Raw genomic sequence first — 18,675 nt, 5'->3', positions numbered from 1 at the left:
GACACATTTGATGGCTGAAGCCCAGCTGACTTGACAGGGAATCTGGGAAAAATACGGTAGAGAACTTGAACCTTGTGACACACATTTGAGCCTGTCTTCATCTAGCACTAAATCCTGCCCCCTTGCCTTTCTCTCCAATACCGTGCAAATTTGAGTGGTCAGCAACTGGTTCTGGACTGCGAAGGCAGAAAATGCCTTGTCGGTGAGGGGGAAACAAGCCAACAGTGGCGAGGACCTGGTGGTTCAGAGAGCGGTGACAAGAACCTGTCCCCAGTCCTTCTGGCCATCAGCTTTTTTCTTTAAGAAGGAGCTAAGCTGTCAATAAACACAACCCACTTAAGTCTGAGAGCGCTCATTGAGGTTCTTCACAACTTCACTCCAGCTGAGTTCCCACTCAATGAATGCATATACACAACTGGTAGGCACTAGGAATGCATCCTGCCAGCAGGAATTTTTAAATTCCCTCTGGAAAAATTTAGGAATGTTTTTTAGGTTTCATTCTGCAAACATCTGCACCTGAAGCTTGAGCGTGGGTGTCTTCTACGCCCCTATGAGTAGAAGTGACTTGTGTGATCATCTGTCAGCTGGTGCTTACACGTGGAGTTATTTGGAAAAAGATTTTACATTTTCAATTCATGCACTACTGTAATCTGAATTAACCTTCAGGTGTTGAGAAGCTCTGAGAAACACAGATAATTTCAAAACACAAATCCAGGAATTAAAAAACAAACCCCCCAAATCAGATAATTTAAATTGACATGTTATTTTGATAAGATCAAGATTTGCAGAAAACTTAATTCTCAGATACAGTATTCATTATGAATCACTTACTAAGCTCTCAAAAGATTTAAACATTTTGTTTGATCATAGGAAAGAAGTTCAGAATTTTATTGTTGACTCAGGAAGCTATTTTAACCCATGGCTTACTGTGAGCACAAGTGTTTTGACTGAATTTATAAGTTTAAAATAGACATATGCTTAAGTGCTTTGGTTTGTCAGGGTTTTAAAGCTCAAAGTATGTACAGTGCAATCCCCTGGATCATGTATGCTACATGAAGACATTTCCCATTTTCTGTTCAACCTTACTTTCCTTAGATAACATCAAATGACCTGCTTTTTTCATATACATCTGGAAACAATGCTTTCCTGGTGTCTAGAGCAGAGGAGAACCTCAAGCTACTGTGTTTATTTAAAAGCACAGCTAAAACTGACAATTATTTATCTATGCTAAATAGATTCAGAGTGCAAATGCCTTTCTGCAGATCCTTTTGCAAGTGGCAGGTTAGGTGCTGGATTCCTTGTGATATTTTTAACTCCGGCTGGGCAGGTAACAACCTAGACAGAGCAGTGAGGCCATTTACGAAGGGTTAATTGGCATCTTCCTCCACTCATCTTCCACCAACGCACCCTGAGCAGAGCCCTGCAAGCTTGGCTCTGACAGAAGCAAGGAAGCAGCTTCTCAGTTAAGGTCAGTGCCCTGTGTCCATAGCTCTGCTGGCATGGGTGAGCGCTCGTCCACCTCTGCAAGGCTCTGGCATGAAGAATGGCGGCTTAACATGTCAGGATTTGGCTCTCATTGGAAAACTTGATTCTTTAACGGAACTGCTTAGGTTCCCACCCAAAGCCAGCTGAGCTCAGCTCTGCATAGGTAGAATACCTGTGGGGGCAAAAGGAGGGACCAGCTTCGCCTTGGAGCATTTCCAAGCTCACTGAGACCGGGGTCTGAGCTTTGCAGGCAGCGCTCCTTGTGCTTGCAATGTGCTAAGCGACTCCTAATCATCTTTCTGCAAAACAACCTCCAATATGCTCTGCTTTCACGACAAAGAAACAAATTAAAGACAGGTTCGGTGCCAAGAACATGCCTTTTCTAGCTTACAACTTGTGTGTTTCGGCACAGAGAGCGGTCACGGACCAGAGCCCCTGAGCTACGAGAGCGCTCCTCTCGCTTTTGCGTTCACCAGGCAGGCTCCACAGCCCAGTTTCACCACATGAGCGCGAATCTACTCAAGGTGAAAACATGTTCCAAACGAACTAGCTGCCTGGGAACATCCTCCAGCCAATTGCTGAGAAATATTGCTCTTTTCATTAGATTATTTCCAGCACAGATATGCGGGCAATCACTCCAGAGTGTCTACTTAGAAAGGATTTTACCTGGGCCTTCGCATTTATTTATTATAGATAAAGATTAGGGGGCTTTAGCTTTCCAGGGAATTTATTCCCGTTCTCCACAGCCCTGACTGCCTCCCTGCGCCCCCTCGACGCACGTCTCACAGCCGCTCAGCCTGCCCCAGCCCACACACTGCCTGCTCACGGCTTGCAGGGCAGAAAGAGGCAGAAACGTGCAGAAAAGTCAATCTGGGCTCATTTCTGGGAGTCCTAGAGGAGTAACTGGCTGAACACCAAGACTGCATTTTGAGGCATTGAAGAGTAAACCCAAGCCACTCTGCAGAGCATGAGTGGGTCTCTCAACACCTACCTGACAGTTTTGGGGGTCTTGAGTGCTGAAATGAAATATGCATGTTTACATCCTGCAGAAACTAGAAAAGAAGGAAGAAAAAGGGAAAAAGGCCAAAGCCACTTAATTTGAGGCCCGCTTTGGAAAGCCTTTGGAATGGGACTGAGTTCCTTGTACTAGCTGGGCCTGAGGAGCACTGCTCATGCTTTTTATCAGAGGTGGAAGCACACGGATTGACCTCATTTCAGCCTCCTCTGGCCAGCTTGCCGTCAGCCTCATCACCGCGCTGAGACCCAGGAGCGCCGGCAGGAGTCTGCACAGATGTTGCTCTCTCATTCCTATGAACAACCCAAAAAATTTGGAGGCAAGGAATTGTTCTGGGGAACTTCAAACTCGGGAGATGTAAATGAGGTGATACAAGGACTGCAACCTGCAATGATGCACCTGGAGGGGGATTTCCCAAAGCATTCCTCACCTCCAGCTTCCCAGGCAGCAGGGCACGGATAGCAGCAGGCCCCTTCTGAAAACTCCTGTTTCTTATGAATTTGGTGAGTGGAATATGTGGTATGGGAATGAGCCAGCATGAATCTCACAAATCACCTCCCACCCTCCTTTTCTTGTCATTCAGATTATCCATGTTTAAATTCCCCATACTGTCTCATCAGAATCATACATACTTAGAATGACATCTCCCACAAGCCAGCAGGAAATCTGGACTTGGGTAATATAAATAATGGGAGAGGAGAGAAAACATAAGCTTAAACAGAATTTTTTTCAGCGCTAAAATGTTAATCGTGTTCTTATTTCACAGGGTACCTCACTGCACCGAGCCTACAGCCTAGCAAAAGAAAAACTTTGTAGATTAGCCAAGATTCCCAGGGCATCGGGAAGAAGCGTTGAGATTTTCCCTGCTTGGGCGGTCTCGAGGCTGCGAGTGGTGTAGCACACCGGGAGTGTGTACGCTTGAATCTAGTTATCCTCATAGTCCCCTCTCATTTTGCGGGGCAGACTGGGGTTGTTAGGTCCATGAGGAGACAATACATGTGTGACAGACCCTAAGTTCAGCTCCCCAGCAGCTTTTTAACCAGTTAACCCTTCCTCCGCTTCTTATGTTTGCCTAGATGGGGTCTCTTTTTTCTGTATTTTACACAGATCTATTTTGACTAAACAGTTTGCATCTTAAGCAGATGACAGCATGCATGTCCCAGCACAGCCATCTGCAGAGGGGATGGTATGAATCAGTGCCATACCATAAATTCTGCACCTCCATTTCAATCGCTGGCAATCAGTCTTGCTGCTAGGTCCATGCAAGAGATAGCAACGATAGGTGTGAAGCCTTTTTTCTCTTTCCTTGCTAAACAAAACCGCACACTTGGTTTTATCTACTGGGAATTTTCTAAGGGTAGTTTTAATTATTTGGATTTCTTCTCCCTTCCTTTGAGGTTTTCAACAACACACAAACCACTGGGGACAACTGAGGTTCACTGCAAACACCTGCATCTCACAGAGAAGACTCTTTGTCCATGGTCAGGAACTCATGGAGCTCAGTACGCCAAGCACCCCGCACCCTGCTCTGAACTACTCGACAATTCATCTTCACCTGCACAGCTCCTCCATCTAAATCCCTACACTGGGAAGTGACGTTGCTGATGAGGTAATCACATTCAATAATTTCCTTAAATTATAAAAAGAACTTGTGCATGCACACATCAGTATCCACACTGCAGAAATCACCTAATCTGATTATAATTGCCTCCAGAGAAATAAAAATAAAATGAAAGCAAACAACCCACAAAAGCTGAGGTCAGTCTCTGCCTAGAGACAGCCAGATGGACAACGTACGATGCACTTGCCCAGTCTTGTCGAAGCATTAGAGTTGCAACACGCATGTTATAAATAACAGCCCCAGGAGCCAACTGAAGGTTAAATTCACTCTCAAGGCTTTGCACAGTATTTCTGTTCCTAAAGTGCTGAAGTTGTTTTCTCATGGTTTATGACACCTGTAGAGCCCTGGAAAGAATTACAGCTTTGTAGTCACTCCAGATGCATCTGTTACCCTACTGCACATTCATTTCCTTGACAAAAGTATCATAGGCAAGGAGCATAATTCGGTCCTACAGTTAAGTTCTTTTTTAGATTTGACCACGCAACTCTATCAAGGAAATGCTTATATCTTGCTACCTCCACTGTACCGGATACCGCTGTCATCAACTTCGAACACCTCCACGCCGGCACGGGGGAGTGCACGGTGCCTCTCCCGTGGCTGTTCTCAGCACTGACACCTGCAACTTCCTTTTGACCTGCACAGTCTTTTCTAAATTAAGAAACCTGTTACATCGCTTCCTTCCTTGGCCCATGGAGATGCTAAGAAGGTCACTACCAGACCGCAGCTTACTGTGCTACCGAGTACTGTCCTAATCCTGGAAGGACAGGAATGGCCACGGCTGATAAATGACCTGAACAAGTGATTAAAGTCTGGATTTATATGTGATTAGACACAGTGATGGCAGTCAGCGACACTGGCTGCTTCTAAGAAGACAGACACAAGATCTCATCCATCCAGTTTTTACTGAGCTACCTAAATCCTTGCAGTATGCTCTATGTTCTCCCACTATGGAACACTTCCAGCCTTGTATGGGTCAACCCAATAACAGGTATTTCTGTCACCTTTCCTGCATTGCTGGAATAATGGGCATTTCCATCAGCCTTCCTAGTTCTCCAAAGTTACCTTCAATGTCCTTCTTGAATTGCCTGAATAATAGATATTTTCACAGCTTTTTCAGTATCCCGCAAGAAATTGGTAGTTCCACAGCCCCCTCTGGAATCAGCTCCCGCTCTGTGAGCTCCCAGTAATTTGAGGGGAAGAGTGAAAAATGAAAAAGTAAGAATCAACCAGCAGAGTTCAAGAGTTCAAAAGTCCCATGAAAGGAAAGAACTCACCAATCGAAGGAATAGCTAGTTCAAGCCCTACAGTCCTGGCACACAGGATACAAGACACTTTCCTCCTGTTAGGGGACAGCGCAGCGGTACCTAGGTACAATAAATGCCCTACATGAAAAGAAGGCTCCATAGTTTACAGCCGTGTTTAACATGCAGTGGCCGAAACAAAACTTTAAAAAACTGCTGGCAGTGTTCTTTTGGAAAATATCTTGAACATTCAAAAAATAAAATATTTCTTCTATGCTGCTGAATCCTATAATTTCACTGGGTGACTTAAATCCTGATCTATGGAATTAGGGTACACTATTTCTCTTATTCATGAAGAAGAAGGGTTTTAGCCAGCACATTTGCTTAAACTGTGTCAGAATTTTTTAGTCCTACTTCACATAAAGATATTTTCATTGCTACTAAGGGATGGTACACAAACAAGAGGGGGGAAATGTTTTTAGATAAATCATAAACAAACCCAAATTCCTATTCTCCTTCAATTTCCTAATCCGGCTTTGAAAAAGTTCAGATGAATCTTCACCCCTCTGTTATGTTGGAGTTTCATGGATAAGGGTTCCGAATAAGATGAAAAGTATAAATCTCTCCAATCTTTATTTACCGAACACGGCATCTGCTGAGGTGCACCAACCAACAGCACAGCTCCTATCCATACAATAAGCAGTTTCACCTCGTCACATCTATTTTTTCTCTCTCCTACTTAAGTCCCAAGGGAAAAGCTCAACCACAATACCAATTAAAACAAACATGTTACACCATGACCATAAACCCAGCAGAACTGTCAGTCAGGACCTGCTTTTATTCATCTGTCTGGGAAACTGGAGGGGAAAGACCACTGCTGAAAACATTACACTGCTCCACATTCATATCATGCATTGTGCGTAGTCCAGCAACTTCTATCAAGTCCTGAAATCTTCTTCTCCATTGACGCAGACTCCAGGTTTTATTCAACTTGAGCTCCAGCTCATGACTTCATCCCCTTCATTGCTCAGGAAGCACGGCAAGTTTCTAATAGCAACAAGGATCCCTGGACCAGCATTTCCTAATACGCGGGCCACAGTGTCACTCAAACTGACCCCCAAAACCTCTTCTACCCTCCACAGAAAGCTCTTCTTCAAAGAGGTGCTTTTGGCTCAGCCTATCTGGCCAAGCTGGGGAAGGGGGAAGGTAAAGCGCATGGTCTGACTGCCCTTGGACAAGTGCCCTTCCCAGTTTGCCAGGGGAACACGAGCTGAACTGCCTGAGTGCTGCGCCGGGCCATCATTCCCCAGCCAGCTCTGCAGTGGACACCGCATAAACCATTGCCCCCACAGCTGGTGCCCTGGAAGCACCCTTTCTGGCGGGTATTGCTGAGTTGGTTATCTGGGGTGCGCACCATGAAAGTCAAAACCAGAATCTGCCCCCTAAACTACCCAGAAGCCATGAGCATATTCACATGCACTTACTACACGTTGCAAACATACAGGGTACAATAAGCATAAACAATGAATCAGAAATTAAAATGTGCTGAATCCTGCCACATCCAAAAAGACCACAGATCTGCCCATCAGGGCGTGATTAAGGTACACCAACTTCTATAGCCCACAGCTCGTAAGGGAATGGTAGATTTGCAGCCTATCCATCAACCTTTGGCTCTGCCAACGCTCACCCCAGGCCAGTGTAGACCACTTGCAGCAGGCTCAGTGGGAAAGCCTGCAGCCTGAATCCAAAATGAAACTCACTCATACCCTTCCGCATCTCAAGCAAGGTGTCCTTCTTGTCCCAAATCTCACTGTCTAGTCTTTCCATGCACAGCAGAGCCACAACAGCAGGGAAATACAGAGACCTCTCACTACCATTTATCATTTCTAAATGTAAAACAAGATAAAATCAGTTACTTACCTGCAATGGTGTGGGCACTTGGCGTTTGTGAGTCCTTCCCGTCACCAGTCGGGGAGCAGATGTAGCACCCCTCTACGATCTCAGCTTCACCCTACAAGAATCAGGACACAGAGTTTTCCACCAGTTGTGACAAGCAGATAATCCAGTACTTTCTAATCCTCAGCAGAGACGGGTATGCTGTATTGGAAATAAGAGCCTCTGGCTGGTTCTCTGCAAGGATCAGACCTAGGACTTTCAGATCTAAGACTCTGAGCTGCTTAGCGAGTAGCTCAAACCAGAAGACACAGTCAGCTCTGTTAGCAGGACTGAATACTTGGAATAGCTGCTGGGGTGTTGGGTCAGATTGGCTCAGACTAAGGAAATCCCATGAAAAATACTACTCACGCTTGCAGAGAAGACAAGGTTACTGATAGACAGAGGTGGACAGCAATTTTTGGTCACAATGGCTGGGATTTGTTGAGGGAAAACTGAAATATTCCATAGTAAAACAGAAGCTTTGCTATGGTTTTCAGTTTTCATGGTGAAAAGTTGAAAATGAAAATTTTGCTTTGGGTCAGGCCGACTTGAATTGAAACATTTTGTTGACTGAATTGCCATGTTTTTCTTTAAGTCAGTTCAGTGTTCATCTGGGTCCCCTCTGAACTGTCAGGATTCCTCCTGGGACTTTACATTAAGGTGCTTCCCCTTCCCTCCTATGGGCTGAGATTCCTGGTTGCACTACACACAACGCACTGATTTACCATTTTGAGAGGCCTGCCAGGTAGGAACTAAACCAGGGAGTTCCAGTTCAGAAACGGCAGCTAAAGGACTTTCGATGGCAATTTTTATGTTGGGCAACATGCAAGTGCCTACTGAGCAAGCTCCTGTGCAGCAGCAGCTGCACAACCAGGATTGCAAGCTGTCCTCCTTCCAAGGAAGTCTTTGACTGAGACAGAGTAGAGCACATATGCACACCTCCTAAGAACTGGGCTAACTGCTTCTTTAAAAGTGGGATCTACATCTCATCAAATCCTCACTCCTCTACAACCAAATTCACACCAAATCCTCCCTCAGGCCAAGAACTCTGGGGCAAGGAGCTGGTGCTCAAGCAGACAGGATGTAGCTGAGACCTCCTGTGTGCTCTGTGCTCTCCAGCCCCAGGGTCTGCGATAAGGACTGTCTCTAAGAGTGCAGAGTCTAAACAGACCAGAGTTTACAGGAACTAGATCCAGTCTCCACACTCCCAACCCAGTGCCTAAACCATTAACAAGATCCAGAGATTTAAACCCATCTGCCATTCCCTCAAATCAACTCTCTTGGACTAGAGAAGATGTACAAAACAGACAATAAATCAGTGCAAGATTCCTGCTATTCCTTTTCCATCCTCTTCAATCGGTAAATTATTACCACCTTTTGCCTTCCAACTAATGTTTCCTGAGTAACCAAGGCTTTTTTTATTGAAAGAGCAACACGTTTTCACCCTGCTTTGTGAGACACTTGGATACCCAGGTTGCCTGATTCAACGGACAGAACACGAGGAGCAGTCAGGGCTCTGTCGGTCATAATAAATGTTAAGGTGAAGGGTTAGTCCATCTGTCCATCCTGCCAGGATAGACCCTCCATAATTAGAGGCTCAGTTCAGCCTAAATTATACCACAGCATTGCACTGCAGAAGGTCAGACTGAAATGAAGCTTTAATTAAAACAGAGAAAGGATCAAAGAGACAGAGAAATGAACCACTGAGCCTTAACCAACAGAGAAGACAAACATATCTAATGAGCTGATCAGAGGTCACATACTGGCCGTCACAGCAGAAGTCTCTGCACATTTGGCAGTGTGCTGAGGGAACAATCCTTCCTGCACAGGGGTTCAAAGCTCTGCACAATAAAACCACCACAGTGACAACGGCTAAAACACGTGACTCTGCCATGTGGCCACATTTGCTGTCACCCAAGAACCCAGGAAGGAGTTCAGAGGAGATGAACTTCCCAATGCTGTTTCCTGTTCCCTTCCATTTCAACAGACCCATCATTCCAGGTTAACAGTCCTCCAGAGATCTGGTAGATCTGCTAGAAGTTCAACTAAATATGTAAAGGGCTGGAATCGACAACATGAGTGCAGAAATGCCGTGAGAACAGGCTTTCATGCAGAAGAGAAGTGGAAGAAGAGGGGAGTAAGAGAAGCTTGAGGCCAAATCGTGTCTGAACAGAGCACTGAACTTGGCACCCCTTAGTTACACTGGGGACCTGGAAAACAAATGGCTTGTGGCCTGGGTATCGGGTCTGCTGTGACCACACCTGCCAGAGCCCTGAGGGTCCCTTCTTTGCTGTTACTTGGACAGAACAGGGGCAAATGGAGAATTACAGGAGGTCCCACCAAGGAAGGAGGGGCAGAGGCTTTGCTTGAGTTTTGGATGGGCTTCTGAATGCCTTCCCCTGCCCTCGGTCCCTGCACTACAGCACTCTCACCTAGCCCCCTTGACAGAGGCAAAAGGGCTTACCTTGCTCCTAAAGCCTTCCTTTCCTTGTTGATAAAAACAACCCAAAAGTGTGAGAGAGGAGGGGATGTATGAGAGGAAAAGATGCACACAGCAGAAAAGAGCATCAAAAGCTCTGAGTTCTGTTCTCGGCTCCACCACGCGCTAATGCCTCTTTGAGACCAAGGGCCAAATTACTGCATCTCTTTGTGCCCCTTAGGATGTGAAGTTAGATGCAGATGGGGTCTATAAAATGGACTCATAACCTCACATGGAAGGTGTACAAGAGGTGGTGGCATAGACAGAACTCACCACTAGCAAGACCAAGGGGGATAAGAAAAGCAAGTCCACCTCTGCTGCTCCATAATTCCCCATTTCCCAAAGGTACAGCTGCACTAAAGGCCAATTGCCCTGCTCTTCTGCTGAGCTCTTTACTGCATGAGCCAGCGAGGCAGCAGGAGCAGCAGGTTCCAGCCCTTGCAAGGCTGGAGTTAATCGGTGTAGTTTACCACCCTGCGATTTTTCTAGAATCACTTCAACCAATTCTGAGCAATTCAAAAATTAAGGAGGAGGGAGGTAAATATCCTGCCAAACTACAGATAAAACTCAACAAAATCTCTCAGACAAAGGAAATGCACTAAAGTGTGCTGTTTTATTTTCACTCTGGGCCCCCAAAGCATTTCCCTCCTCTCCCTGAATGATAACGGGTATAAAAATTAAATATAAATTCTCCAACAAAAAGCAAAACGCACTGAAGGGTAATAAATCACTGGGAGTGGACGGCATTCAGAGGAAGTTGGGGGAAGGAATAAAGGATGAAACAGTGTAGATACTGACTAAGATATATCATAGGCCCTTAACAACCCAACAACTCGTCCTCAGGGCAGGGGACTAGCCACTAAGGGCTGAATTTTGATAAAGAAGCCAAGGGAACTGGTGAGGTTGGTACCTCGTGCTCTCAGCACTGAAGGGCTCAGAGACTAGGGAGTCCCACCACAGCACCATGCTCACCCTCCCACCTCGTGCAGGGAAGACGAGGCTCTGCACACAGCAAGTCCAAGATCATGCACAGAAAACTGTTGTGGAAACACACTTACTTGCGAATGCCAGAGTTTTCCAGAAAGTCCTTCCATCCCAGCAGACTTCAGATATCCTGGCTGTACCCCAGGGCTGCCAGTGCACCGCTGGTCTAATGGATACTTCTCTAATGCACGCTTCACTGTGCCGGGCATGCTATTCTTTTAAAGGTCTGTCCCTTGCTTAGGTGGCCAAAGTCAGCAAGCGTTTCCGGCCAGTCAGAAATCACAGCCAGAACTAACATTGACTCAAGCATTTTGAAAAAATGCCATCTTTTAATTTCCCCAAAACAACAAATCTATCCCTGTTACTATTCGCCAAAGTTAGAAGGTCTGCAAACAGAAGGTCTGTGTCCGTTTTGGGAGGTTTGACACATTTTGGCACCATTTGTGCACGAGATGAGGTAAACCTGGACCTGCCCTGTGTCATATGCAGAACATGAGACGTGCTCTTCTCACTTGCATGAAGAGGCCTGCACCTGATGTGTCTGCAGCATCGTGTGCTGCCCCACCTTCTCCCCGTGACCCATGTGCCAAATGCAACCCACCGCACTGACACTGGTAGCGAGATGAATCAAGGACTCCAGAAAAAGTAGAGAGGGAAAAGTCCAGTGCTGCAGCAGGGAAATATGCATTTCCAAAGAGCACCTATCGTGAATTGGATACTCTCTCACCTGAGCTGACTTGAGATCTTTCTATTTTGGATTTCTGACAACCTGAAACAGTCCTTGGGGCATTACAGAGAAGCACAATATTCTGGAAAAAACACACCAGCTTTGAATTTTTCTGACAAACAAGATCACCTTTAATTTTGCAGGAACCTCCTACTTCATTAAACCTAAAGATCTTGCTCTCCAGTGGTTTCCTCCCCAGCTGGGGCAGAAAATGCAATTTAACTGGGGAAGAAGCTTCATCTTTACACTGCCTATCTTGATTACTTGCCATTTAAAAACAAGTGTGGAGCTGGCGTGAAATAGCACCAGCTCAGGATGCACATATAAAAGGTTGACACCAGCAATATGTCTCAGCAAAAATCTGAAAGTGCAGCTTGAAAATTCATCTTCTATTTGGTCTCCTTGTTTTGTGCCCTCAAACTTCTCAGAAAAATTTCCTTTTGAGCTGGGATAGAAGAAATGGCATTCTGGGGAAACCAAGTGGTTTGAAAAGAAGAGAAGGTAATTTCAGCATCATATGCTGAGGCAGCAACAGTCCTTGCATGAGTATTTTGCTTTTCTCACAGTGCTGATGGTGGTGAGGACATGCAAGTGGGAGTACATCAGCCCAGCCACTTGCCTTCATGACACCAAGATGGTAGTGCTAAAACTGCTGCTCCTGCTTCTTCCTCTCTGCTTATCACTTCACTTCCTCTTGCCCTCCTGGATAAAACGTCTGGCTCCATTTGATGCATCCCCTTGTGCTCACAGGGGAGATGGGAGTGAGCAACTATGGAAGTGACCTCAAGGCGCTGAGAGTTTGCACTGGGAAACCAGTTGGGTGGGAAAAGGTTTATGCTTTCCCTCAGGTCACCCAGCTCCTTTCTCCGTGATCCAGAGCCCAGGGAATGGAACAAAATGATGAAATACTTCTGTCAGGTTAATGTTGAGAATCCAAGTCAACCTAAATGCATCCTCTGCAGAGAGCAGGACCAAGGAAGAGCAAGGGGAACTCTGCAGATGGTTTAAGCTGCTTATTTGGAGTTGTTTGCTAACATAGGGTAGTTATAAGGGAACCAGGACCTGGGATCCATCTTTTGTGCTGTTAGAGATTCTCCATGGGATTTAGGGCAGGTCAGTTGGCTCAAATCTTTATAAACTGGTTTCCATCACTGAGGCTTTCAATGTGGGGAAGCCCAATGCCAGACCCATCACAGGTTCCCCTCTGCACTGGGATTTCCTTGGGCATGGGCTGTCCATGAGTGCCAGGGGCTCAGGTCTCCTCTGCCCAATGGCGGTGATGGCACTCAGCTACTTTCCAGGGCACTTTGAGGTCTGTGGGTGAAAATGTCACACTCACATGCTAAGAGAGATGGACAAAAAATGTGAATAAGCTAAACAATTTGACTTCAAAATAAACTTAGATTGGGTCAGCTCAGAGATGAAATGTAGAGGGTGAGCATTTCCAGGCTGTCAGGTTTTTTTGCTTGGTCGGTCTTACATGACTCTATATTTCTCCTGAAAAAGAGAGGACTGAAACTTGAGTCAGAGCAGAGAACTCTAGTCTTTGTGCTTCTCTCGATGCTATCAGTAACACCCTGGATTTAAATACTGCTTAGTTTTCTAACAAGTGGACATTTCTACACCTCAAGCCATGGCAGATAAAACACAGAGGAACTATGTGTTAACTGACACACTTTAATCAGTAGCTGCGCATTTTGTTGTCAAAGTCCTGCCTCTATATTCTGATGCAAAGTCACCATCTCAGAACATAATTTGTTATTTTAAAGCAACACTTCACTTTGGCTTTAGTCTTCCAGGGACCTTTTAATGTCAGATTTTCTCTTCAGTGAATCAACATTCAGATACTCCAGTTGCTCACCCAACCTTGGGCTAGGTTTGTTTAGGGGCTGAGCATATCAGACACTTACTTATTGCATCAGTGGAGCTGCACTTCACTAATTGGTGACCAGCAGGTCAGCAGGTTGGGTTAAGGGATTGCAAAGAGCACTGGCCTTTAAGGTACCAGTCAGAAATTCAAGAGAAGCCAGATCAGTTCCTAGCTCTTTCCCAGACTCCCTTCATGATCTTGGGCTCCAGCTCTGTGCCTCACTCTCATCCCTACTAACTGAGGCTAATAACGCTTCCCACAGTTAGTCATGTGGATAAATTAATTTATGTTTAAGAAATATCTATTATGATGGACACAAGGGCCCAATTAGAAAAAAAAACTAGATATTTGCTTCCTTGCATCACCACTGGCTTTAGGGGAATAAGCCAAGGATGACTGAAACCCATTATGTGCAGGGCTGAGCTTTTTATCAATTTGTGAATTTTCTGAGTAATTTCCCACAGTCCAGGCTAAATGAATTATACCGATTGTTTGTGTTGGAGTTTAACAGAAGGCTCTGAGCTAACCGGCTCGGAGAGGCACTCATCTCTGTCTTGGCTAGCAGGTGGCAGCAGAGCCAGTTTCAGTCAAGGAGGATGGACCATACCTGACGAGTTCAGATTTCTTCTGTCATCCTTTTGATAACAAAGTGCAGCAACATGCTGCAGAAATAACTCCAATATGAAATGCTTCAGGACTTGACCATGCTAGATGCTGTACATCAGGGGACAGCACTTGCCCCAAACATCAAACCAGCAAACCAAAGTCTAACACCAAAACACCCTTTCTTTTTTTTCTTTGAAAGAAACCAAAATCCAGTTATGAAATCTGCATAGGGCTACATGCTAAACCCCAGCTTGAAAACGCCTCCTCTGCCTGTCTCATGCTGCAGAGGAGTCCACATCTGGGCCAGACACTCATGCCTAGGCTTCCTAACGTAAGTTAAATGCCTCACCACCCTCAGCGGCATCAGTGGAACATGATCTGAGATTGAAATGCAGGACCTGGTCCTCAGGAAAACAATACACCATCCTCTGATTGTTTTACTTTTTTTTAAAGCAGTACAACTTCAAACCTTCCTCAGCACCATGGGTCGAAGACTTGCTGGAGCAGCTCAGGACATGCTCTGTTATCCGGGAGCTGGCTTTATGCCCTTGATCGTGGCACCGTGGGATGGGGGGACGACGCCCCAGGAGGGGAAGTGATGGGGACGGCAGGGCAGGAGGAGAGCAGGAGGAGAGCAGTCTCACCAGCATGGAGAGACGAGGCCTGCTGCCCCCAGTTGCTCCACTGGCCTTCATAAGCTCTTGCACCCCCCACCCACAAAGCTTCATTACTGCACTTTTTGTCTTTCTTTGAAACCCAGGAGCAGCCGGTCCCTCAGGACTGTAGCCAGGGGCTTCCTGGTGCGAGCGCAGGGAAGGGAAGCACGACAGATGAGGCAGTGGGCTGCTCCGTGCAACCGCGGCACCTCGTCCGTCTTACAGGAAACAGAGCCAGAGGCATCATCGCCTGGCAAACAACATCCATGCCCCTGCGCGGTCCTGGCAAGCAGAGTGCACTCAGTGCATCTCCAACACACTGCACACGGCGAGACATTCCCAGGTGGACAGGCTGGACCCACAGCATGGGATGGCACTCAGGGGCTGCTGGGCACCACCCCTCTCCCCTGGGACTTCACCAAATCGCTTAATTCAAAGTCCTCAGGCTGCGGTGCAGCATCTCCTGGCGGGACGATAACAGTGTGAAGCACACACGGCTCCCAGGCACGCAGAGAGCCCCAGGGCGCTCCGTGCCGTGCCTCCGGCAGGGATCGCTCCGGGCACAGGGCGCTGGCTCCCAGGGCACTCTGGGCAGTCCTGGACCTCATGCTCCGGGGCTGGGGGTGCATCCCGGTAGAGGAGGCAGGGCAGGACGGGGTTAAGTCCTTTTCAGGCAGTTCGTTTTGTCATTCGGACTGACGAAATCCACTGCCAGGGAATGGCTGCCATGGAACGGAATTGTTCTTTAAATTAAATTAGGGACTGCAGGCTCTCCCCGGTCTGCGCTAGGAACAAAAACATCCCGCGGAGCTTGCACCACGCGCTTTAAAGCACTCGCCCGACACCAATGCTGCCTGCTGCAGTGGTGGCTGGCAACCAAGCCCAGCAGATCCCCATCAGCTTAGCGTGACTCCGCACCGGGCTCCGCACGTTCCTCCGCGGCAGCCGGGCGCAGCAGCCCGCGGAAGCAGGGAGACGACCCCGGTTCGGAGCCAGAACGAGAACCATTTCATCCCCCGCTGCCAGCAATGATTCTCCCCGTCTATAAAATCCAAGCACGGACTAACCTGCCAGGGCAAGAGCTGTCTGCTGAAACACAGCATGCCGGGACGGCACAGAGGCGAAAGGGAAAACACCCTGAGCCGCCTATCAAAACTTCAACGGTGGAGATAATAGTTTTATGCATATTTATGCTTCCAATTAGCCCCGGCTTGATTCTGTCTCTCTCGCTCATCTATATATATTACCCCGTCCCTATATCAATTTTAATAGCATCTTTACTCACACGCCCTCCCTTCTAATTCCAGCACCGCCAGCACGAGGCAGGTTGCAGATACGAAGAAGCTGACATTTCTCCTTTGAATAATTTGCAGGGGAAATCTTGCCGGTTTGATGGAGTCATTTTGTTCTCTGTGCTGATGTGACATTAATTATTGTTAAATATTCTTATCTGTTACATACAGTTCTGTTCAGACAAAGGTCAACGTGCGAACCCACGACAGCGCTTGCTGCTGCCGCGCGCTCAAGCCGATTTGTCGCTCCCTGCCTTCAGTACCCTCGTCTTAGTTTCACTCCGTTTTTCCATTAATTCAGGCACAGCAGATAGACACTGGAAAACACAAAATACCTCGGCTGCTCAGATTGGCGCTTGGATAGGGAATTATCGGCTTGGGTAGCACCAGTTGCACAGGAAGGTCAGATAACATGGCCCGAGCAAATCTAGCAGCAGTTTCTCATTAAGGAACTGTATGGCTGCCCCCCAAATACATACGTTTTTCTCCTATAATTGAAAGTCGGCTACGTCTGGCATGATGATGGCTAAGCTTCGTCACTCGGCTGGCGCCCAGGGCCTTCTCCCAGGACGATCCGCAGTGGGATAGCAGCAGCGGCAGAGCCCCTTTCCCTTGGCAGAGGACAGGGAGGGCAGAGTCACGCCGTCGCCACCAAACGCGCCCGAGCGGCCGCACGCGGCAGCGCTGATCCGTCTGCGCGGGGACGGAGGCCTCCTGCTCGCGCTGCGCAGAACAGGCCCGCGTCTGCCCCATCGCACCGCTGCTCCGGCCCCTACACCCCGCCGTGCCCGTGGGTCGCTCGCCGCGGTGGTGGCCGCGGTGGTGGCCCGGGGAGGCGGAGGGAGCCGTGGCTGCCGCGCGACACCTCGAGCCGCGACCTCGAGCCGCTCTCCCGGGGGACGAGGCATCGTGCGGTCCCACAGGGACGCGCGCCAGCGCAGCACGAGCATGGACCACGGGACGGGCAACGGCCGATGGAAACTGTTCAGACACTTAAATGGAAGTCCACGCCTCAGCGAGGGTCTGAATCAGGACTTCGTGCAAAAAGAGCGAGTGAGAAGGATGGTCGGGAGCTCTACGGCCCCCGGAGGCTGGTGACAAGGATCGGGGAGCGAGAGCGTGGCCGCGCTCGGACGGGGAGCACTTGCGAGGCTGCGTAAACGCAAGGATTTAACTTGCAAAAAATGCCCATTCCCCTTCCGAGCCCTGCCCGCAACAGTGAAGCGTCCCGACGGAAACCACAGCGCAATATAACACATGCTCGTTTCAGCACTGGCAAAATGAAAAACACTGAATCATTTACTCAAAATGACATTTAATTTTGCACTGGGCTAAATTGCTTTATACCTCAAAATAAAGACAACAAACTCCCAAACTCCCTCCCTCTCTCAGGAAAATACAAGGAAATACTGCATTTTACTGAATGTATTCAATTTTTTTTCTCCTCTGCTCTGTATATGAATGAGGTAGAAGATAGAAGGGTAAAACATTTTGCACCTCTCAGCTCTCCGCAGAGATGTTTGCCTAGCATTGAAGAAGAAAAGAGAGCCCGAGTGCATGAAAAGCAGTTCAAAGGCAGGGACTTGAAGACTAGGAGGATGCAAAAAAAAGCCTGGATGCTTTAAACCAAATCACGTTGTTGTTCAGCCGAGTTCCCCATTCCCAAAACAACAAAGCAAACAGAGGTTTCTCCACAGTTCCTGAACATGCGGAGAGCAAACGGCACAAATACACGGGACATCTAGGGCTGCAGACTTCCAAGGCAGGCAGCAGGCAGACGTTGCCTTCAACAGAGCCACTGTATATCCAAAGTGACACCACTAAAATCAGTGACAAGGAGCAAAACGTGAGATCAGAACCAGGGCTGGTTCATGAGAGATAGCAGGGAAGAGCGCTCTGTCACGGGGCATGGACGTGAAGGCTCTGCTCCACCCCGAACCTCTCAGGTTTAGGCACAATAATTAATTCAGTAGCATCAGTCTATACCTGACCTTCAGCATCCTCAAGGTCCTGCCTTTTAACCACTAAGCTGGTTGCACACAAGGGCTCCTCCACCATTACTTAGTCGTATCTCGCAGAGAGGACAAAATCTTCCCCCATCCTTCCTCAGATACTTTTATTCAACACAACTAAGTAAAATAAACTCTCAGGCAAACAGAGATTCATGCTTTGGGGCCTCGGTTTAGTTACAATGGCGCAAAGGTGGAAAAAACTGTATTGACACCCTCCCTTTCTTTTAACGTGGACACGGTAAAGGGTGAGAGGTGGCTTTACACGTTTAGAAAGGTATGAGAAAAGTCAGGTCCTCTCCAAGGTCGGGGACAGGGTGTCCTGCAGCTAAAAATACAGAGACAAGCAAAAAGTCAAGGCTAGCAAGAGGCATTGGTAGGGTGACTGAAGACAAAAACAGAGCCTGTTTGTTTACTGAGCCAGTGACTGTCCAGCAAGAGACTGAAACCTTCTCACACATGCTGCTTGCGTGACTGACAGGCTCCTGCCAGCTGTAGGAGTCCAATTTCTCTCGTCCAGGCACAGGGTTCCCTTTCCCCTTCCCTGGGTGCAGGCTCAAAGCCCTTCTTTTAATTATTTTTAGCTGTTGCACGAAGCATGATAACGTGCAGGAACACAGTGAAATGGCAAGGCATGAAAATCGCCGCTTCTGGTTGGGGGTTGCACTGATTTGACACCAGGGACTTCATTACAAGGCACAGTTCTCACTGGGTGCATTAACCCCATGAGCCGCTGGTCAGCCCGGCTGGTGGAA

General features: G+C 47.5%; 1 protein-coding gene across 1 annotated transcript in view; it reads right to left on the bottom strand.

The window, feature by feature from the left end:
* Nucleotides 1-18,675, bottom strand: part of RALY (RALY heterogeneous nuclear ribonucleoprotein) — a 159,718-nt gene that overhangs the window by 94,339 nt on the left and 46,704 nt on the right. Inside the window, exon 2 of the mRNA XM_067307498.1 lies at nucleotides 7,283-7,373. The gene's annotated coding sequence lies outside the window, so the exon portion shown is untranslated. The remainder of the gene's footprint in view (nucleotides 1-7,282; nucleotides 7,374-18,675) is intronic.

This window comes from Apteryx mantelli, chromosome 18 (genome assembly GCF_036417845.1).
Source record: "Apteryx mantelli isolate bAptMan1 chromosome 18, bAptMan1.hap1, whole genome shotgun sequence".
Lineage (NCBI taxonomy): Eukaryota > Metazoa > Chordata > Aves > Apterygiformes > Apterygidae > Apteryx > Apteryx mantelli.
This window is presented reverse-complemented; position numbering and strand designations above follow the sequence as displayed.